Raw genomic sequence first — 23,381 nt, forward strand, 5'->3', positions numbered from 1 at the left:
AAAAGTTCAGAAGTTCAACCTGTCTATGTTTGGTTTGCTTCAGTGATGCCCTTGAACTAGGGTCTTTATCAGTATTACCCAGGTTATTTAATTATTGTCGGATGACTGCTTACCGGCATGTTCCACTGCTTTTCTAGAGCTGATGAAACCTGAGATTGTTTTCAATAGAACCTGGCAGCACAACATGTCTAGCACAACATTCTGATCTTTTCCAGAGCTGATCTGATTGGTCAAAAGACCAATTAGTGAAAAAGATATCAGAATTAAACGCAGTTTATGAGGGACTTTCAGTTCTTCAATATGGGATGTGGATTCTCAGAACAGTATAGCAGATTGCAGTGCATGTGTGGGTGGCATAGGCCATGGTAGGGGTAAGATAATCTGGCTGTTAATCTGTTATTCATCAAAAACATACTGATACGGCACTCTATCCATATGAAGAAGAGATTAGAAATGGGTATTATATCTTAATGTGTTGTGGTTCTTAATTTGTTGTGTTAGTAAATGTGGCATTCTAATATTAATGGTTTTAATTGCATTCATAAACCTGTTTGTTTCACTGTATTAGCTTGTATTGCATCCTATACTTTTAAGAAAGCAAGTGATATAAATGTACTTCTAAGGCAATTAAGATAGCTAGTGAATATAGAGGGTTAGTCTGTAGAGGATTGGTTTAATGTGAATCCTTAAAAGATTTCCCCACAGTATCTTCATATAACTTTAATTCCTATGGAGTTCTGCACATAGCTTGTTGCATCATCCCCAGGTAGTTTTAGCCAATTAATCAAATCAAATTGTATTTGTCAGTGAAATGCTTACTTACGGGTCCTTTTCCAACAATGCAGAGTTAAAGAAAAAACATTTCATTAAAAAATTGAAATAGTGACACAAGGAATAAATAAACAGTGAATATCAATAAGGAGTAAAAATAACATGGCTATATACAGGAAGTACCAGTACCGAGTCTATGTGCAGAGGTACAAGGTACTGTAGCTATGTACATATACAGTGAGCTCCAAAAGTATTGGGACAGTGACAAATTGTTAGTTGTTTTGGCTCTGTACTCCAGCGCTTTGGATTTGAAATGATACAATGACTATGATGTTAAAGTGAAGACTGTCAGCTTAATTCTGAACCGTTTAGAAATTAGAGCACTTTTTGTACATAGTCCCCCCATTTTAGGAGACCAAAAGAATTGGAACAAATTCACTTATGTGTATTAAAGTAGTCAAACGTTTATTATTTGGTCCCATATTCCTAGCACACGATGATTACATCAAGGTTGTGACTCTACAAACTTGTTGGATGCATTTGCAGTTTGTTTTGGTTGTGTTTCAGATTATTTTGTGCCCAATAGAAATTAATGGTAAATAATGTATTGTCATTTTTGAGTCACTTTTATTGTAAATAAGAATACAATATGTTTCTAAACACTTCTACATTAATGTGGATGCTACCATGATTACGGATAATCCTGAATGAATCGTGAATAATGATGATTGAGAAAGTTACAGACGCATAAATATCATTACCCCAAAAAATGCTAAACTCACCTGTTATTGTAATCATGAGAGGTTAGCATGTCTCAAATTAAAGCTGACAGTCTGCACTTTTACCTCATAGTCATTGCATAATTAAAAATAATTTGTCACTGTCCCAATACTTTTGGAGCTCACTGTAGGTAGGGGTAAAGTGACTAGGCAACAGGATAGATAATAGACAGTAGCAGCAGCGTATGTGGTGAGTGTGAAAGTGTGTGTGTGTGTGGCGCCAGTATGCATGTGTGCGCATGTTATGTGTGTGTGTGGGTGTATGTAGTGCGAGGGTGTGTGTGTTGGGATGTCAGTGTAAGTAGTGTGACTGTGTAGGTAGAGTCCAGTGTATGTGCATAGAGTCAGCGCAAGAGAGTTAGTGCAAAAAAAGGGTCAATGAGGTAGTCCTTGTAGCCATTTGATTGGCTATTTAACAGTCTTGTTTAGCAGTCTTATGGCTTGGGGGTTGAAGCTGTTCAGGGTCCTGTTGGTTCCACACTTGATGCACTGGGGCCTTCCTCTGACACCGCCTGACCTCTTACCTGTATGCAGTTCTATTAGGTTTTGCAACCAGTGGGATATTTTGCTAGTACTTTAAAGAGTTTTAGAGGCCGTAGAGGATGCATAATGTCTTCCTGTTCTCAAGGTAAACAAGCATGCATGTGGACGTTACAAAAGAGGGTTACGCAACACTATACTTTACAATCGAAGGTCATAACAGAGCACAACAAAATGGTTGTCACTGAACCATTTGACTCACCAAATGAGTTTGAGCATAGACAGGCATGTCCAAGCCAGCTTTTTCCTCCCCACCACTCCATCCCCCCAAACCCAGCCTCAACAATATCCCTCCCTTTGATGAGCAAAGGCATTAAAAAGTGAGGGGAGGAGAAAAAGGCACATTTATTCAAATTAAGGCCTTTGTTTAAGTTTATTAGGAACAGATGGGGTCTGGGTTTGGTTGTCCAAGCCTGGCTCCAGCCTGGCCCAGGCCTGACAGCTGAATGATAATGATTAAGGAGAGACCTTGGATTGCATTGCTGCTTCCATCCCATCTCCCCCTTCTCCCCCCTGCCTCCCCTGCCTCCCTTGCCTCCCCTGCCTCCCTTGCCTACCCTGCCCTCTCTTAACCTCCATGCTCATTCTCCCTTTAATTCTTTAATTCTGTCTGTCTCGCATTCTCTCTCTCTTCGCCTTCCACTCTAATTCGCTTTCTGTCTATGTGTCTCTCTCTCTCTCTCTCTCTCTCTCTCTCTCTCTCTCTGTTTATTTTGCTGTCACACTCTCTCTCTCGCTTTCTCTCTCTCATTCTTTTTCTCAGACACCTCCTCATGGAAATCCTGTTTCGCTCCTTAAAGCACAGACAATTCCCTCTTCTTGCTTGCTGACAAAAGGACAAAAGGGCAAATCCCTCTACCTGTTTTAGAAATGTGGGCAGTGATGCTGCTTGAAATGCAGAAATAGCATTTTTTTATTTTTTTACTTCAGTCCCATAAACAGTGTGGAGTAGACCGTTTTTGTTTGGCATATGGTTAGTAAACTGCTGAAACAACATTTACTGCTCTGCTGTCTCCATGTAGTCTGGCTAACATCTAACTCGAAGTCCTCCTGACTTTACCCGGGTCGCGTCAGCCAGGCTATTCGCCATCATAGCTGATTGTGAAAGCAGTCATTTTGGTTATACCATGCACGACACTTGCTACATAGCACTGCTTTGAACATGGTGTCAGTCTTGTGCAAAATAACAGAGTGAGTAATGAATTAATTAATTAATTAATTAAAGGTGCACTATGCAGAAATCGCTCCACCATTACTAACATTCTAATAATTTCAGTTTATGTGACAAAACAAGCAAGTATAGTACAGAGAATCATTGTACCATCTTAACCGCTGTGAAATATATTTTCCCATAACCCAAAATATTGTATTTTCAGTTGTTTGAACCTGGTGTACAAAACTGAAAGTAAAAGACGCAAAAACAAAACTTAAGAACGTGAAGCATAGAAATAGCACACATAGAACAGATATGCCGCTTCTTAGACTTGCTTTCAATGAGAATGACAGATCTATAACTCACAATTGTATGTGAATTTGGTCGGGTCGCCCAAAAAGTTACATATTGCACCTTTAACAAACAAGACCCACTCTGCCTCACCATCTCTCCGCCTCACAGCTCTCCAGCCTCGGCCAGGAACGAGGCTCATATCTCCCCTACTGATGTCTGATTTATAGGGGCATTGGCTGGGCTATGGAATGTCATTATCCTGAGGGAGGCGTTGGGACCTAGGATTTAGACAGAATGAAGAAATGTGGAGAGAAGTGCGAAAACACACCACAGCTACAGTTCATTGAATTGATTTGCCCATTGCATTGATCTGCTCCGCTTTGGCTCGCGCTGCGGCTCCGCCGAATGTTCCACCAAGCATGACACAGTAGCTAGTACCACATCAAATATGGACTCCCAATCACAGACAGGCGGGCTGGGTTGAGGCTGGCTGCAGTCAGTGTCTGTGTCTGAATTGGCACCCTCTCCCCTATATAGTGCAGTACTTTTGACCAGGTTCCATAGAACTTTGGTCAAAAGTAGTGCACTATTTTGGGAATAGGGTGCCATTTGGGACGTATACTGGGACCTCCTGTTTTCATCAGCACCAATAAGAGGCACCTGTTAGCCAGCGGGAACGAAAGCCTCCTGACTTTGTGAAAACAGAAGAAAAAACAAGGGAGAGTGAGGTGAAAAGCAATGAGGTCTGGATGATGTGTGTTGACTCACAGGGTTCTGACCTGACATTGCTGTACATGGGTTGCTGCCTTTGTTTCTGCCTGATGGTTTACAATGCTGTCTGGAGCTGACATGCTGTAGTAGGCCTATACACTGAGTGCACAAAACATTAAGAACACCTGCTCTTTCCAAGACATAGACTGACCAGGTGAATCCAGGTGAAAGTTATGATCCCTTATTGATGTCACTTCAATCAGTGTAGATGAAGGGGAGGAGACAGGTTAAAGAAGGATTTTAAGCCTTGAGACAATTGAGACATGGATTGTGTGTGTGTGCCATTCAGAAGGTGAATGGACAAGACAAAAGATTGAAGTGCCTTTGAACAGGGTATGGTTGTAGGTGCCAGGCGCATCAGTTTTGTGTCAAGAACTGCAATGCTGCTGGGTTTTTCACGTTCAACCGTTTCCCATGTGTATCAAGAATGGTCCACCACCCAAAGGAAATCCAGCCAACTTGACACAACTGTGGGAAGCATTGGAGTCAACATGGGCCAGCCTCCCTGTGGAACGCTTGACACCTTGTAGAGCCCATTCCCAGACGAATTGAGGCTGTTCTGAGGGCAAAGGGGGGCGGTACAACTCAATATTAGGAAGGTGTACATAATGTTTTGTACACTCAGTGTTTATTAGTATGTTTGAGTTATAGGGGGTCATTTCAATCAAGGTTGGGGTCAATTCAGTAAGTGCTTTGAATTAAAAAATGGAAAAGGTTTGAAATAAATAGCTTCTCCTTTTCCGTTTATTGACAAATCATTGAAAATGGATGCCATTTTTCAATTATAGAATTTGAATTTCAGTTTACTTTCTGAATTGACTGACTTCAATTCAAATTGACCCAATCCTGATTTCAGTAGTTACCTGCTAGTATGTCACTGGGTGTACAAAACACTAGGAACACCTGCTCTTTCCATGACATAGACCATCCAGGTGAAAGCTATGATCCCTTATTGATGTCACTTGTGAAATCCACTTCAACAGTGTAGATGAAGGGGAGGAGACAGGTTAAAGAATGATTTTTAAGCCTTGAGACAATTGAGACATGGATTGTGTATGCGTGCCATTCAGAGGGTTAATGGGCAAGACAAAAGCCTTTTAAACGGGGTATGGTAGTAGGTGCCAGGCGGTTTGAATGTGTCAAGAACTTCAACGCTGCTGGGTTTTTCACACTCAACAGTTTGCTGTGTGTATCAAGAATGGTCCACCACCCAAAGGACATCCAGCCAACTTGACACAACTGTGGTAAGCATTGGAGTCAACATGGGCCAGCATCTCTGTGGAATGCTTTCGACAACTTGTACAGTCCATGCCCAACGAATTGAGGCTGTTCTAAGGGCAAAAGGGTGTTGAACTCAATATTAGTAAGGTGTTCCTAATGTTTTGTACACTCAGTGTATTTTTATGTTGGTGAGGGGTCATTTATAGGGGTCAGGGTTAACTGGTTGAGTGGATACACAGGTTCAGGGTTCGCATAAGAGTTTAATAATCACTATCAGAGTTAGCATGCACTAACCTATACTGACACTCTAGATACTGCCTTGAATGCAGGGCATTGAAGTCCAGCACCAGTTCAACACTCCCTGTGCCTGACCTGATGTGCTAATACTTTTCCTCTTAGCACTCTAGCTGGAATTATTAATTTACTTCTGGCCTAATTTTGCTTTAGCATGTACAGGTAACTGCCAAAATAATGCAAACACGAGTAAATGAGAAATGCAAAGTATATTTAATTATTTTGGCTACCATGGCTATGCCCCCATAGGATGACAATGCCCCCATCCACAGGGCACGAGTGGTCAATGAATCATTTCAAATCAAATCAAATCAAATTTTATTGGTCACATGCACCGAATACAACAGGTGCAGACATCACAGTGAAATGCTTACTTACAGCCTTTAACCAACAGTGCATTTATTTTTAACAAAAAAGTAAAAATAAAACAACAACAAAAAAAGTGTTGAGAAAAAAAAGAGCAGAAGTAAAATAAAATAACAGTAGGGAGGCTATATATAAAGGGGGGTACCGTTGCAGAGTCAATGTGCGGGGGCACCGGCTAGTTGAGGTAATATGTACATGTGGGTAGAGTTAAAGTGACTATGCATAAATAATTAACAGAGTAGCAGCAGCGTAAAAAGGATGGGGTGGGGGGGCAATGCAAATAGTCCGGGTAGCCATGATTAGCTGTTCAGGAATCTTATGGCTTGGGGGTAGAAGCTGTTGAGAAGTCTTTTGGACCTAGACTTGGCACTCCGGTACCGCTTGCCGTGCGGTAGCAGAGAGAACAGTCTATGACTAGGGTGGCTGGAGTCTTTTACAATTTTGAGGGCCTTCCTCTGACACCGCCTGGTATAGAGGTCCTGGATGGCAGGAAGCTTGGCCCCAGTGATGTACTGGGCCGTACGCACTACCCTCTGTAGTGCCTTGCGGTCGGAGGCCAAGCAGTTGCCATACCAAGCGGTGATGCAACCAGTCAGGATGCTCTCGATGGTGCAGCTGTAGAATTTTTTGAGGATCTGAGGACCCATGCCAAATCTTTTCAGTCTCCTGAGGGGGAATAGGCTTTGTCGTGCCCTCTTCACGACTGTCTTGGTGTGTTTGGACCATGATAGTTCGTTGGTGATGTGGACACCAAGGAACTTGAAGCTCTCAACCTGTTCCACTACAGCCCCGTCGATGAGAATGGGGGCGTGCTCAGTCCTCTTTTTTTTCCTGTAGTCCACAATCATCTCCTTTGTCTTGGTCACGTTGAGGGAGAGGTTGTTGTCCTGGCACCACACGGCCAGGTCTCTGACCTCCTCCCTATAGGCTGTCTCATCGTTGTCGGTGATCAGGCCTACCACTGTTGTGTCGTCGGCAAACTTAATGATGGTGTTGGATTCGTGCCTGGCCATGCAGTCATGGGTGAACAGAGAGTACAGGAGGGGACTGAGCACGCACCCCTGAGGGGCCCCCGTGTTGAGGATCAGTGTGGCAGATGTGTTGTTACCTACCCTTACCACCTGGGGGCGGCCCGTCAGGAAGTCCAGGATCCAGTTGCAGAGGGAGGTGTTTAGTCCCAGGATCCTTAGCTTAGTGATGAGCTTAGAGGGCACTATGGTGTTGAATGCTGAGCTGTAGTCAATGAATAGCATTCTCACGTAGGTGTTCCTCTTGTCCAGGTGGGAAAGGGCAGTGTGGAGTGCAATAGAGATTGCATCATCTGTGGATCTGTTGGGGCGGTATGCAAATTGGAGTGGGTCTAGGGTTTCGGGGATAATGCTGTTGATGTGAGCCATGACCAGCCTTTCAAAGCACTTCATGGCTACAGACGTCAGTGCTACGGGTCGGTAGTCATTTAGGCAGGTTATCTTAGAGTCCTTGGGCACGGGGACTATGGTGGTCTGCTTTAAACATGTTACAGACTCAGTCAGGGACATGTTGAAAATGTCAGTGAAGACACTTGCCAGTTGGTCAGCACATGCTCGGAGTACACGTCCTGGTAATCCGTCTGGCCCTGCGGCCTTGTGAATGTTGACCTGCTTAAAAGTCTTACTCACATCGGCTACGGAGAGCGTGATCACATAGTCATCCGGAACAGCTGGTGCTCTCATGCATGCTTCAGTGTTGCTTGCCTCGAAGCGAGCATAGAAGTGGTTTAGCTCGTCTGGTAGGCTTGTGTCACTGGGCAGCTCACGGCTGTGCTTCCCTTTGTAGTCTGTAATAGTTTTCAAGCCCTGCCACATCCGACGAGCGTCAGAGCCAGTGTAGTACGATTCAATCTTAGTCCTGTATTGACTCTTTGCCTGTTTGATGGTTCGTCGGAGGGCATAGCGGAATTTCTTATAAGCGTCCGGGTTAGAGTCCCGTTCCTTGAAAGCGGCAGCTCTACCCTTTAGCTCAGTGCGGATGTTTCCTGTAATCCATGGCTTCTGGTTGGGGTATGTACGTACAGTCACTGTGGGGACGACATCATCGATGCACTTATTGATGACGCCAGTGACTGATGTGGTGTACTCCTCAATGCTGTCTGAAGAATCCCGGAACATGTTCCAGTCTGTGCTAGCAAAACAGTCCTGTAGCTTAGCATCTGCGTCATCTGACCACTTTTTTATTAACCGAGTCACTGGTGCTTCCTGCTTTAGTTTTTGCTTATAAGCAGGAATCAGGAGGATAGAGTTATGGTCAGATTTGCCAAATGGAGGGCGAGGGAGAGCTTTGTATGCGTTTCTGTGTGTGGAGTAAAGGTGGTCTAGAGTTTTTTTTCCTCTGGTTGCACATTTAACATGCTGGTAGAAATTAGGTAGAACGGATTTAAGTTTCCCTGCATTAAAGTCCCCGGCCACTAGGAGCGCTGCATCTGGATGAGCGTTTTCCTGTTGATTTATGGCCTTGTACAACTCATTCAGTGCAATCTTAATGTCAGCATTGGTTTGTGGTGGTAAATAGACAGCTATGAAAAATATAGATGAAAACTCTCTTGGTAAATAGTGTGGTCTACAGCTTATCATAAGATACTCTACCTCAGGCGAGCAGAACCTCGAGACTTCCTTAGTATTTGATTTTGTGCACCAGCTGTTGTTTACAAATATACACAGACCGCCACCCCTTGTCTTACCGGAGTCAGCCGTTCTATCCTGCCGATGTAGTGTAGCTAGCTTTTTGTTATCAATGTCGTCGTTCAGCCATGACTCGGTGAAACATAAGATATTACAGTTTTTAATGTCCCGTTGGTAGGATAACCGTAATCTTAAATCATCCAATTTATTTTTAAATGATTGAACGTTGGCTAATAGGATTGATGGGAGAGGCAGTTTACTCGCTCGCCGTCGGATCCTTACAAGGCACCCGGATCTACGTCCACGATATCTCCGTCTCTTCCTCACGCGAATGACGGGGATTTGGGCCTTGTCGGGTGTCTGTATGATATCCTTCGCGGCCGCCTCGTTGAAGAAAAAATATTCGTCCAATACGAGGTGAGTAATCGCTGTCCTGATATCCAGAAGCTCTTTTTGGTTATAAGAGACGATGGCAGAAACATTATGTACAAAATAAATTACAAATAACGCGGAAAAACACACATAATAGTACAATTGGTTAGAGGGCTGTAAAACGGCAGCCATCTTCTCCGGCGCTGTTAGTAGTTTGATGAGCATGAAAACGATGTAAACCATATGGCAGTCTCAGTCACCAGATCTCAACCCAATTGAACACTTATGGGAGGTTCTGGAGTGGCACCTGAAACTACGTTTTCCACCACCATCAACAAAACACAAAAGTATGGAATTTCTCGTGGGAAAATTGTGTTGCATCTTTCCAATAGAGTTCCAGACACTTGTAGAATCTATGCCAAGGTGCATTGAAGCTGTTCTGGCTCGTGGTTGCCCAATGCCCTATTAAGACACTTTCTTTTGGCAGTTACCTGTATTTTCCCAGTCTAGACGTTTGGTCCGCAGCAATTTCATTATATTTAGTGGTGTGCCTTTATGAATCACAGGCCGTAAAGTGAGGGTGGGTGATTACTGTAGCAGTTCTTAATGCCCACTGTCCTGTTATTAATGCCAGCCTCAGTATAAATAAACAAATATCAGCCTGCGGAGGTGATTTCATTTATGGACGAGGTGGAGGAAAGGAGATGTCTGGATCGAAATCAGCTGAGTCACTCCTAGAACTCCTATTACTTTTAGCGCTCCCTTACCACTCGCTGTGTCATTCAAAATGAGTGATGATATTATCGAGACACCCTGCAGAATGCAGGAACGTCATGAGCCCAGACAGATTTATTTATACAAACAGTTCCCCCAGGAGTGCATGGGTTTCTGAGTGGAGGAAACGGAGGACAAATCCACTCCCAAATCAGTCACCCCTACTATCTGCCCAAGTCATGTAATAAAGTGTTATCAATTAATTAGTCTCCATCTGGCAGATCCTATCTGCTACAGTCAACAACTTAAGCCAAACAAGTGAACTCCGCGATTGCTCATTTAACGGCAGCTATTGCGTAAGCCTGGCGAGAATGCCATGCAAGGATTTACCCTGAACCCTTACTAAAAAGAGATACATATTTACAGAGAATTAGTGCTTAAACAAACACCTACTGTGGCCTTCATCTTAAGCTCGTCTGCTTTGTTTATCTTTGCTTGTAGCCTTACTAGCATATGAATCCTGATAACACCACCTAGGTGGTGGTCCGAAGCAAAAACTTGAAGTTGATTGATCCCCGTCGAGGGAGTAGCAGATTTTTTGTATATGACAGTAAAACATTTTTATGATGACTATAACATGTGTTGGCACGTTCAATTCATCCAAATGTGCCGAACTGCTGAACTTGGAACCAATCAGAACTCCTGCACATACTCCTTGTGATGAAGGCAGCCAATGGCCTGCTTCTATCTAGCCAATTTATTGAAAGCTAGCTATTGTTGCAGTTTGACCAGCCTAGCCAGCTACTGTAAAAGTCAATGTGTGTTTCATTAGCTATCTCTCTGTCAGTGAACTACATTTTTGAATAATGTTTTGGCATGATTATATGTCTCATTTCAAGTAAATAGCTGCAGGCTTTAAGAAACATTCAATCATATACAGTGTATTCGGAAAGTATTCAGACCCCTTGACTTTTTCCACATTTTGTTATGTTACAGCCTTATTCTAAAATTGATTAAATCGTTTTTTCCACCCTCATCAATCTACACACAATACCCCATAATGACAAAGCAAAAAAATGGTTTTTATACATTTTTGCAAATGTATAACAATAAATAAAACTGGAATATCTAATTTACATAAGTATTCAGACCCTTTACACAGTAATTTGTTGAAGCACCTTTGGCAGCGATTACTGCCTTGAGTCTTCTTGGGAATGACGCTACAAGTTTGGCACACCTGTATTTGGGGAGTTTCTCCCATTCTTCTCTGCAGATCCTTTCAAGTTCTGTCAGGTTGGATGGGGAGAGTCGCTGCACAGCTATTTTCAGGTCTCTCCAGAGATGTTCGATCGGGTTCATGTCCAGGCTCTGGCTGGGCCACTCAAGGACATTCAGAGACTTGTCCCGAAGCCACTCCTGCATTGTCTTAGCTGTGTGCTTAGGGTTGATGTCTTGTTGGAAGGTGACCTGTCGCCCAAGTCTGAGGTCCTTAGTGCTCTGGAGTAGATCTCTATGTACTTTGCTCCGTTCATCTTTCACTCGATCCTGACTAGTCTCCCAGTCCCTGCCGCTGAAAAACATCCCCACATCATGATGCTGCCGTCACCATGCTTCACCGTAGGGATGGTGCCAGGTTTCCTCCAGATGTGACGCTTGGCATTCAGGCCAAAGAGTTAAATTTTGGTTTCATCAGACCAGAGAATCTTGTTTCTTATGGTCTGAGAGTCCTTTAGGTGCCTTTTGACAAACTCCAAGCGGCCTGTTATGTGCCTTTTACTGAGGAGTGGCTTGCGTCTGGCCACTACCATAAAGGCCTGATTGGTGGAGTGCTGCAGAGATGGTTGTCCTTCTTGAAGTTTCTTCCATCTCCACAGAGGAACTCTAGAGGTCTTTCAGAGTGACCATCGGGTTCTTGGTCACCTCCCTGACATGCCCTTCTCTCCCGATTGTTCAGTTTGGCTGGGAAGAGAGCTCTAGGAAGAGTCTTGGTGGTTCCAAACTTATTCCATTTAAGAATGATGGAGGCCACTGTGTTCTTGGGGACATTCAATGCTGCAGAAATGTGTTGGTACCCTTCCCCAGATCTGTGACTCGACACAATCTTTTCTCGGAGCTCTACGGACAATTCCTTCTAACTCATGGCTTGGTTTTTGCTCTGACATGCACTGTCAACTGTGGGACCTTATATAGACAGGTGTGTGCTTTTCCAACTCATGTCCAATCAATTGAATTTCTCACAAGTGGACTCCAATCATGTTGTAGAAACATCTCAAGGATGATCAATGGAAAAGGGATTCACCTGAGCTCAATTTCGAGTCTCATAGCAAAGGGTCTGAATACTTACGTAAATAAGGTATTACTGTTTTTTGAGTTTTAATACATTTGCAAACATTTCTAAAAACCTATTTTCACTTTGTCATTATGGGGTATTGTGTGTAGATTGATAAGGAAAAAAAGTCATTTAATCCATTTTAGAATAAGTCTGTAACGTAACAGATTGTGAAAAAAGTCAAGGGGTCTGAATACTTTCCGAATGCACTGTACTCTGCATAGAAACCCAAATAAAAGCATGTAGATAGCAGTGTAGGCTGCTGAGGGGAGGACGGCTCATAATATTGGCTGGAATGGAGTAGAATGGGTGGAATGGAGTAAATGGAATGGTATCAAACACAAAAAAAACATGTTTTTGATACCATTCCATTCACTCCATTCCAGGCAATTTATGTACACTATATATACAGTGAGGGAAAAAAGTATTTTGTACGTTTGCCCACTGACAAAGAAATGATCAGTCTATAATTTTAATGGTAGGTTTATTTGAACAGTGAGAGACAGAATAACAACAAAATAATTGTATACATTGATTTGCATTTTAATGAGGGAAATAAGTATTTGACCCCCTCTCAATCAGAAAGATTTCTGGCTCCCAGGTGTCTTTTATAAAGGTAACGAGCTGAGATTAGGAGCACACTCTTAAAGGAGTGCTCCTAATCTCAGCTTGTTACCTGTATAAAAGACACCTGTCCACAGAAGCAATCAATCAATCAGATTCCAAACTCTCCACCATGGCTAAGACCAAAGAGCTCTCCAAGGATGTCAGGGACAAGATTGTAGACCTACACAAGGCTGGAATGGGCTACAAGAACATCGACAAGCAGCTTGGTGAGAAAGTGACAACAGTTAGTGCGATTATTCGCAAATGGAAGAAACACAAAATAACTGTCAATCTCCCTCGGCATGGGGCTCCATGCAAGATCTCATCTCGTGGAGTTGCAATGATCATGAGAACGGTGAGGAATCAGCCCAGAACTACACGGGAGGATCTTGTCAATGATCTCAAGGCAGCTGGGACCATAGTCACCAAGAAAACAATTGGTAACACACTATGCCGTGAAGGACTGAAATCCTGCAGCGCCCGCAAGGTCCCCCTGCTCAAGAAAGCACATATACAGGGACGTCTGAAGTTTGCCAATGAACATCTGAATGATTCAGAGGAGAACTGGGTGAAAGTTTTGTGGTCAGATGAGACCAAAATCGAGCTCTTTGGCATCAACTCAACTCGCCGTGTTTGGAGGAGGAGGAATGCTGCCTATGACCCCAAGAACACCATCCCCACGTCAAACATGGAGGTGGAAACATTATGCTTTGGGGGTGTTTTTCTGCTAAGGGGACAGGACAACTTCACCGCATCAAAGGGACGATGGACGGGGCCATGTACCGTCAGATCTTGGGTGAGAACCTCCTTCCCTCAGCCAGGGCATTGAAAATGGGTCGTGAATGGGTATTCCAGCATGACAATGACCCAAAACACACGGCCAAGGCATCAAAGGAGTGGCTCAATAATAAGCACATTAAGGTCCTGGAGTGGCCTAGCCAGTCTCCAGACCTTAATCCCATAAAAAATCTGTGGAGGGAGCTGAAGGTTCGAGTTGCAAAACGTCAGCCTCGAAACCTTGATGACTTGGAGAAGATCTGTAAAGAGGAGTGGAACAAAATCCCTCCTGAGATGTGTGCAAACCTGGTGGCCAACTACAAGAAATGTCTGACCTCTGTGATTGCCAACAACGTTTTTGCCACCAAGTGGAAATGTCTAGGAGCAACAATGGCTCAGCCGCGAAGTGGTAGGACACACAAGCTCACAGAACGGAACAACCGAGTGCTGAAGCGCGTAGCTTGTAAAACTCGTCTGTCCTCGGTTGCAACACTTACTACCGAGTTCCAAACTGCCTCAGGAAGCAACGTCAGCACAATAACTGTTGGTCGGGAGCTTCATGAAATGGGTTTCCATGGCCGAGCAGCCGCATACAAGCCTAAGATCACCATGCGCAATGCCAAGCTTCGGCTGGAGTGGTGTAAAGCTCGCCGCCATTGAATACCGCTTCACCATCTGGCAGTCTGACGGACAAATCTGGATTTGGTGGATACCAGGAGAACACTACCTGTCCGAATGCATAGTGCCAACTGTAAAGTTGGGTGGAGGAGGAATGATGGTGTGGGTTGTTTTTCATGGTTCTGCCTATGCCCCTTAGTTCTTAATGCTACAGCATACAGTGAAATTCTAGACGATTCTGTGCTTCCAACTTTGTGGCAACAGTTTGGGGAAGGCCCTTTCCTGTTTCAGCATGACAATGCCCCCATGCACAAAGCGAGGTCCATACAGAAATTGTTTGTCGAGATCGGTTTGGAAGAACTTGACTGGCCTGCACAGAGACCTGACCGCCATCCCATCGAACACCTTTGGGATGAATTGGAATACTGACTGCGAGCCAGGTCTAATCACCCAACATCAGTGCCCGACCTCACTAATGTTCTTGTGGCTGAATGCAAGCAAGTCCCCGCAGCAATATTCCAACATCTAGTGGAAAGCCTTCCCAGAAGAGTAGAGGCTGTTATAGGAGCAAAGAAGGGACCAACTCCATATTAATGCCCATGATTTTGGAATGAGATGTTCGACAAGCAGGTGCCCACATACTTTTAGTCATGTAGTGTATATGAAGTGCAGTGGAGGGCACAATCCCACAATGTTGCAGTTCAGAGACGAGAACTTTACCATCTATGCCAAAAGCCTGGACCTCTGATGGAGGCTGTAGAACTGTCATCAACGCTTGCTTCAGTATTCCCCCTTCTCTCTAGGAGCATTTGTGTGCCCAGGCCCCATAGACGTATCGAAAGGATCCCACCCTGGTCACCAATGTAACTGACCGATGTCGAGAGAGAAGTGCCTTAGTTGAATGCAATCTAAAGCTTGTGTGGTCCAGAGACGAGAACTTTACCATCTATGGCAAAAGCCTGGGCTCCTCACTATTATACTTTTTTTTGTGTTCCAACCTAATTTCAAAATGGATTACATTTATTTTTGTTTCTCACCCATCTACCCATATCCCATAATGACAAAGTGAAAACATGTTTTTAGAAACATTTTCGGTAGCACTTTATTTTAAGGTACACATGTTAGTCACTAATTAGTAGTTTAGAAGTGTGTATATAAGCAGCTAATGAAATCGAATCAAATCAAAACAAATGTTTTTTGTCACATGCGCCGAATACAACAGGTGAAGACCTTACAGTGAAATGCTTACTTACAAGCCCTTAACCAACAATGCAGTTTTAAGAATGAATCCCCCCCAAAATACCCCAAAAAATACAATATTAAATAATACGGAATAAAAGTTACAAATAATTAAAGAGCAGCGGTAAAAATAACAATAGCGAGGCTATATACAGGGGGTACCGGTAGCAAGTCATTGTGCGGGGGCACCGGTTAGTCGAGGTAATTGAGGTAATATGTACATGTAGGTAGAGTTATTAAAGTGACTATGCATAGATAATAAACAGAGAGTAGCAGCAGCTACTTGATTAGATGTTCAGGAGTCTTATGGCTTGGGGGTAGAAGCTGTTGAGAAGCCTCTTGGACCTTGACTTGGCGCTCCGGTACCGCTTGCCGTGCAGTAGCAGAGAGAACAGTCTATGACTAGGGTGGCTGGAGTCTTTGACAATTTAGAGGTCCTGGATGGCAGGAAGTTTGGCCCCAGTGATGTACTGGGCCGTACGCACTACCCTCTGTAGTGCCTTGCGGTCAGGCAGTGATGCAACCAGTCAAGTTGCTCTCGATGGTGCAGCTGTAGAACCTTTTGAGTATCTGAGGACCCATGCCAAATCTTTTCAGTCTCCTTAGGGGGAATAGGTTTTGTCGTGCCCTCTTCACGACTGTCTTGGTGTGCTTGGACCATGTTAGTTTGTTGGTGATGTGGATACCATGGAACTTGAAGCTCTCAACCTGCTCCACTACAGCCCCGTCGATGAGAATGGGGGCGTGCTCGGTCCTCTTCTTTTTCCTGTAGTCCACAATCATCTCCTTTGTCTTGATCACGTTGAGGGAGAGATTGTTGTCCTGGCACCACATGGCCAGGTCTCTGACCTCCTCCCTATAGGCTGTCTCGTCGTTGTCGGTGATCAGGCCTACCACTGTTGTGTCATCGGCTAACTTAATGATGGTGTTGGTCGTGCCTGGCCATGCAGTCATGAGTGAACAGGGAGTACAGGAGGGGACGGAGCACGCACCCCTGAGGGGACACTGTGTTGTGGATCAGCGTGGCGGATGTCCAGGATGCAGTTGCAGAGGGAGGTGTTTAGTCCCAGGGTCCTTAGCTTAGTGATGAGCTTTGAGGGCACTATAGTGTTGAACGCTGAGCTGTAGTCAATGAATAACATTCTCACATATGTGTTCCTTTTGTCCAGGTGTGAAAGGGCAGTGTGGAGCGCAATAGAGATTGCATCATCTGTGGATCTGTTAGGGCGATTTGCAAATTGGAGTGGGTCTAGGATTTCTGGGATAATGGTGTTGATGTGAGCCATGACCAGCCTTTCAAAGCACTTCATGGCTACAGACGTGAGTGCTACGGGTCGGTAGTCATTTAGGCAGGTTGCCTTAGTGTTCTTGGCCACAGGGACTATGGTGGTCTGCTTGAAACATGTTGGTATTACAGACTCAGACAGGGAAGTGAAGACACTTGCCAGTTGGTAAGCGCATGCTCGGAGTACACGTCCTGGTAATCCGTCTGAATGTTGACCTGTTTAAAGGTCTTACTCACATCGGCTACGGAGAGCGTGATCACACAGTCGTCCAGAAGAGCTGATGCTCTCATGCATGTTTCAGTGTTACTTGCCTCGAAGCGAGCATAGAAGTAATTTTCCTCGTCTGGTAGGCTCGTGTCACTGGGCAGCTCGCGGCTATGCTTCCCTTTGTAGTCTGTAATAGGTTGCAAGCCCTGCCACATCCGACGAGCGTCGGAGCCGGTGTAGTACAATTTGATATTAGTCCTGTATTGACACTTTGCCTGTTTGATGGTTCGTCGGAGGGCATAGCGGGATTTCTTATAAGCTTCCGGGTTAGAGTCCCGCTCCCTGAAAGTGGCATCTCTACCCTTTAGCTCAGTGCGGATGTTGCCTGTAATCCATGGCTTCTGGTTTTGGTATGTACGTACAGTCACTGTGGGGATGACGTCATCAATGCAGTTATTGATGAAGCCAGTGACTGATGTGGTGTACTCCTCAATGCCATCGGAAGAATCCCGGAACATATTCCAGTCTGTGCTAGCAAAACAGTCCTGTTGCTTAGCATCTGCTTCATCTGACCACTTTTTTATTGACTGAGTCACCGGTGCTTCCTGCTTTAGTTTTTGCAAGCAGGAATCAGGAGGATAGAATTATGGTGAGATTTTCCAAATGGAGGGCGAGGGAGGACAGAAAGGGGCACACCTACTCATATATATGCAATACAGCCAACATTCCAGTAAAAATTTGATGTAAACACAACTAAACTTCCTTATACTTCCATATGAATGTTGGCTGTATGGCATATATTATGTATTATGAAACCCTAAGGGGCACAACTCCCCACACCCATGAGCAACAGCATATATTGTTTGCCTGAATCTTAGGATTTATGTTGTTTCATTAGATAAGAAATGTATTCATAAATATGCCATATAGCCAACACATTCGAGGTCGGGATTCAATCTGATCGCACAATGTTGATAATGCGCCTTTTAAAGGCATAGTTAGCGAATTTGGCAATGAAGCCCTTTATCTACTCCCCCAGAGTCAGATTAATTTATGGATACCATTTATATGTCTCTGTGTCCAGCAGGGGTTGGAACTGAAATTATTTTCCAATTGTTTCGTTCTGAACAGAACCCCAATTTTTTTCTGAACTTGTTCTAACCATTTAGGTTACATTTAGCTCATTAAATCACTTCACCTATCAGTGTTGTTGTTTACATGCGTGATGGACAGACAAGTGTAGCCTATGGGGAGAGAGCAAGAGAAGGTTGAAGGGCTGGGCATCTTGTTTGACGTGTATTATCTAAATTTGGTCCACAGAATTATACCTCGGAGGAGCGGCTTCTATCATTTTACATTTGAGTCATTTAGCAGACGCTCTTATCCAGAGCGACTTACAGTTAGTGAGTGCATACATTATTTCATACGACACAGACAAACCCTTCCCTTTAGGACTCGGAGATGAAAGCACAAACATATGCCCTTGCTAAGACCAGCACGAATACAAATATATTCCATGATTTAAAAAATATATATAAAATGACAAGACTTGTTGGAAATTTCCAGATCCATTTAAGGAATACAATACATGTACAAATATATTTAATTCATATTTTTTCACCTCAATATGTGGCTCTTCAAACTCCATGCACAGCTTGCGATGACCTGAAATGGACATGACATGGCTTTCTTTCCACTCTCCAAACATGTCCAGGTGTAGTGCTTGTGTTGGTTTAAGCAGACTCCTTTAGATGGTGTCTCAGTCTTCAATTTCCTTGAGCACGCTTCAGCCAACCTCGCTTGATGTCCGTCAACGACATCATGTCAGACCTTTGTGCTTTTAACCTGTCTATAGGAGATGACAGTCAGCAGAGTAGCCTGGCTGGTCAGATCAAGAGAGGACGGTAAAATGGTATTGAAAAAACAACAATGGGACAGAACAGGTGCAATTCCATGCTGAACACTGGGACAAATGCTAACATTCTTTCCCCAATGAGATCCAGTCTGCATATAAACCCTCAAGAGCTACTGGTACTGGGAACACAAAGAAGCTGAGAAAGAAGATGCATCCCAGAGGTAGAATGTACTGATTTGTGCGCATTAGATACAATGCAAAATAAAAAGTAAGAATTTGTGGAGGGTGGAGGCTGTCTGTCTGTGGTATGTGTTGGAGGGGGGTTTCTAGAATAGCAGCGCGCCCATGCTGCCCACTTCACTCTGCTCCTTGACGAAGATCTCAAAGTACTGGTAGATGATGGTGACAGCCAATAGGATTCCAGTACCCGAACCGATGGCGCCCAGGAAGTCAGCCATGACAGACAGCCCACCTATGCATAAGCTACCGAAGGCTGCAGCCGTGGGGATGTACCTGTTGAGCTACATCTTTGGCAGAGGACCCTGAAACCTCAATCCATGTCTTGGAGAAGAAGGCACAGGAACCCAGCATGAAGACGATGTAGATTGCAGCATGGATGGGGTCATCTAGAACAGAATCAAAGGACTCCGGGGGAGAGAGGAAGTAGCAGAGACCTCCAATCGGGTAGGCACGAGCTGGTCCTCCAGTGGAAGTATCAGACCAGGTGCCCATGGAGGAACTTTGCATGTCCTTTGAGCTAGCTAGCTAGCTAACCAGCTTGAGCTAGCTAGCTAACAAGATTTTTTGTGCAGAGCGGCACCAGAATTTAAAAGAAGTGTTACCTTTTTGTAGTTAATAAATCCAACGTGAAATGTGATAACTAGGCCTATAGTATCATTAACTAGCATTGAACAAGTTAATCCATTCTCTTTCCCAATCTTCTGAATCACGATTATAACGTCAGTACAGTAGCCTATGCTTCGGAGGGGGGACGGCGCACACACACTGGCAAAGATTTTCAGTTTACAGGCAGATCCTAATGTCATGACTCTCCCTGGGTGAGGATCAAAGACTTCACATCAGCTTGGCAAATGGCCGACAACAACCAGTCCCCCTTACCCACGGGGGGGGGGGGGGGGGGGGAATGTGCCGGTCTTGACACCTTAACACTGCCATAAATTAGAGAGAAGGAACATCTATCTCTGGCCCTCTAGTATGGTGCAAGGCATGCCTTTGTTTCAGATACTTTTTGCCGCACAAAAACCTCAACATCCAACAATGAAAATTGGGACAATATATTTCAACATCCAAACGTTGGGAATGATGAGAAATGGAATATGGAAAATGAATGTCTATTTTGTGATGTCATTAAAAATGGTATAAAGGGGTTATAACGAAAACATTGTGACTTGAAGAGCTTTTATACTGTGTATATCAGGTTAACATCCTTTATGTTTTGTCGAAAATATCAAAGAGGAAGATAATGTTTTTGTGAAGATAGGAATGTGATTTTAGCTTTCTAACAAGATCATAGTGATGATAATACTTTTGCCTCGTAACTAGACACGCCCGACACGATGACGGAAACGCCCCTCTTTTCCAGAATGCATAAAGGATTGAGTTAAGAATTATCAGATCAGACTTGACGGACCTCAAGCTGAAGCTTTTGTCCATATTGGTCCCGACCCTGAAAATCAACACGAGGTGAAGACGACAAAGTTGCCTCCACTAACAATCAATGTTACGGCTGAGTAGCTGTTCTAAGTACTGTGTCTAAGAAGGTGAATTTAAGTGGGACCATCCTGTTACTCTCTTCAAACCATTGTCTACTACACTGCTCTCATCACCCCATAGGGGATCATCGACACGACTGATTAGCCGTCCTCAGAAGACCACTTCCAGAACGAGTGAAAGTAAACAGACAACTAAGAAGAAGGACATTGTGACCTCTTGTGGACAATCTGAGCCTTACATCTAAAAGGCCATCCAAAAGATAAGGCCCAATCGACCCCTTCCCACGAAGGCCTGGGTCCAACAGAGATACATGACGAAGACCTCCAACGTGTAAATACATGCATTCTTCCCAAACAGCGGCAGTTCGTGGCAAAGTGTTATGATTACTGTGAGCGTAGGTCCATGTGTATCCAAGTGTTTTCTCTCTCTCTCGCTCTCTTTCTCTCTCTTTAACTCATCATCTTTTGTAACAAGTGTCATATTGTGTTAGTCCACTAGGGACCCGTTTTCATTGTATTAAGTTTCTAATCCCTACCTATACTGTGTACGTGTTTGTATCTTGTGTTATCATTTTTAATTAGTTAGTAAATAAATAATTAAATCAATTTGTGTGGTATGGAATGATCAGTAAGACCCGGGTTCATGCAGACTTAAAGTCTACAACTTTCAGAATGAGACTGATATGAGGTAAATTATTAATAAATGACTGTTACACGATAAGAGATATCTAGATATCTTTAGAGTTAATTTGGGAAACGGTAACTCGTTAAACAACTTTTCCCGTGGTGCCCCAAATTCCTAATGAGTTAATTGTTACATGATTAATTTAATCTAGTAACAATTAAACATAGTAGGTAATTATTCGATAAATAATAGTCATCACAATAATGAGAGTCACGTCACGACACTAGAATACGTTTCTGAGTGAGGGCTTTGCATAGGCGCTCTGTTGCATTTTTTGGGGGGACTAGAAAAAATGCCTGGAACATAAAATAACATTATTAACCGGTTCCCATGCTTTTAAAATAACGGTTCTGTTCTGGAACAGTATGGATCACTTTTGTTCCAGGTTTTGTTTCTGTTTCTTGAAAAATGTTCTTTAGTTTCTGATTTTCTGTTCTGTACCCTGAACCGGTTCCAACCCGTGGTGTCCAGTATGAAGGAAGTTAGCGTTAGTAACTAGCATTAGCGAAATTACTTGAAGTCTACAGGAACAGCTAGCATTAAATTACCTGTAAAAGTCAAGCATGCTGCAGCGCGCGATCAGATTGAATCCCAGCAAAAGTCAAAATTTGACATAAACAATTGGCCACCAAACGTCCATAGATATACTTGACACGAGTGCTAATATTATGATAATTCTGATTGAAAGACACACTAATCAAATCAAATAACATTTGATTTGCAACATGCGCCGAATACAACAGGTGTAGACCTTACAGTGAAATGCTTACTTACAAGCCATTAACCAACAATGCAGTTTTAAGAAAAATAAGTGTTAAGTAAAAAATAGTTAAGTATCGAAAATAGAAATAATAATTAAAGAGCAGCAGTAAAATAAAAGAACAGTAGGAAGGCTATATACATGGGGTACCCGTACAGAGTCAATGTGCGGGGGCACAGGTTAGTCGAGGTAATTGAGGTAATATGTATATGTGGGTACAAGTTTAGATGCTAATTGTTTATGTCAAATGTTTTACTTGATTGTTGGCTATATGGCATATATATGAATAAATGTCTTTCATGAAATTACAAAAATGTTCAGTTTCATGCAAGAATGATATGCTTTTGTTCATGTGTGGGGAGGTGTGCCCCTTTTGTATTTCATGTTACATAATATACGGCATACAGCCAGCATTCATATGGAAGTTTATGGTTTAATTGTGTTCACGTCAAACTTTGACTTGAATGTTGGCCGTATGACATATATGTGGGGAGGTGTGCCCCTTTCTTTCCAATGAGGTATTTCTGGAAAAGATGTATTCAAGCAAAAATGTGGTCACACTTCAGAATAGAGAACACATTTTAAGGTACTATGTACTTATTAGTTCAATATTGAGACAGCTTACTAACAGTCTGTTTCTTGTGTACCTTGCTCTTAATTAACAACTAATAAGTCTTTATTATGGCTAACATTGAAGATAATGATTGACCAGTAATATATGACTTATAATGTTTGAATAAGAAAATACTTAATCAATGCCTAATACATGACTAATAACACAGAATAAAGACCTTATTAGCTACTTATATACACACTTATAAACTACTAATTAGTGTGTAATATGTGTACCTTAAAATAAATTGTTACCAAATTGATTGAAAATTAAATATAGAAATAGCTCATTTACATAAGTATTCACACTCCTGAGTGAATACATGTTAGAATCACCTTTGGTAATGATTACAGCTGTGAGTCTTTCTGGGCAAGTCTCTAAGAGCTTTGCACACTTGGATTGTACAATATTTGCACATTATTCTTAAAAAAAAGCTCTGTCAAGTTAGTTGTTGATCATTGCTAGACAGCAATTTTCAAGTCTTGCCATAGATTTGCAAGCCGATTTAAGTCAAAACTGTAACTAGGCTACTACGGAACATTCAATGTCATCTTGTTAAGCAACTCCAGTGAATATTTGGCCTTGTGTTTAAGGTTATTGTCCAGCTGAAAGGTGAATTTGTCTCCCAGTGTCTGCTGGAAAGCAGACTGAACCAGGTTTTCCTCTAGGATTTTGCCTGTGCTTAGCTCTATTCTGTTTATTTTTATCAAACAAAAAAAAAAAAATCCCTAGCCTTTGCTA

At 43.1% G+C, this 23,381-nt stretch overlaps 1 protein-coding gene across 1 annotated transcript in view; it reads left to right on the forward strand.

Annotated features, from left to right (window-relative positions):
* LOC311100383 (glutamate receptor ionotropic, delta-1-like) overlaps positions 1–23,381 on the forward strand; it is a gene marked incomplete at its 5' end in the record, with an annotated part of 495,891 nt that overhangs the window by 238,666 nt on the left and 233,844 nt on the right. The gene's annotated exons all lie outside the window — the stretch shown is intronic.

The sequence above is a fragment of the Coregonus lavaretus genome, assembly GCF_964263955.1.
Source record: "Coregonus lavaretus genome assembly, chromosome: 25".
Classification (NCBI taxonomy): domain Eukaryota; kingdom Metazoa; phylum Chordata; class Actinopteri; order Salmoniformes; family Salmonidae; genus Coregonus; species Coregonus lavaretus.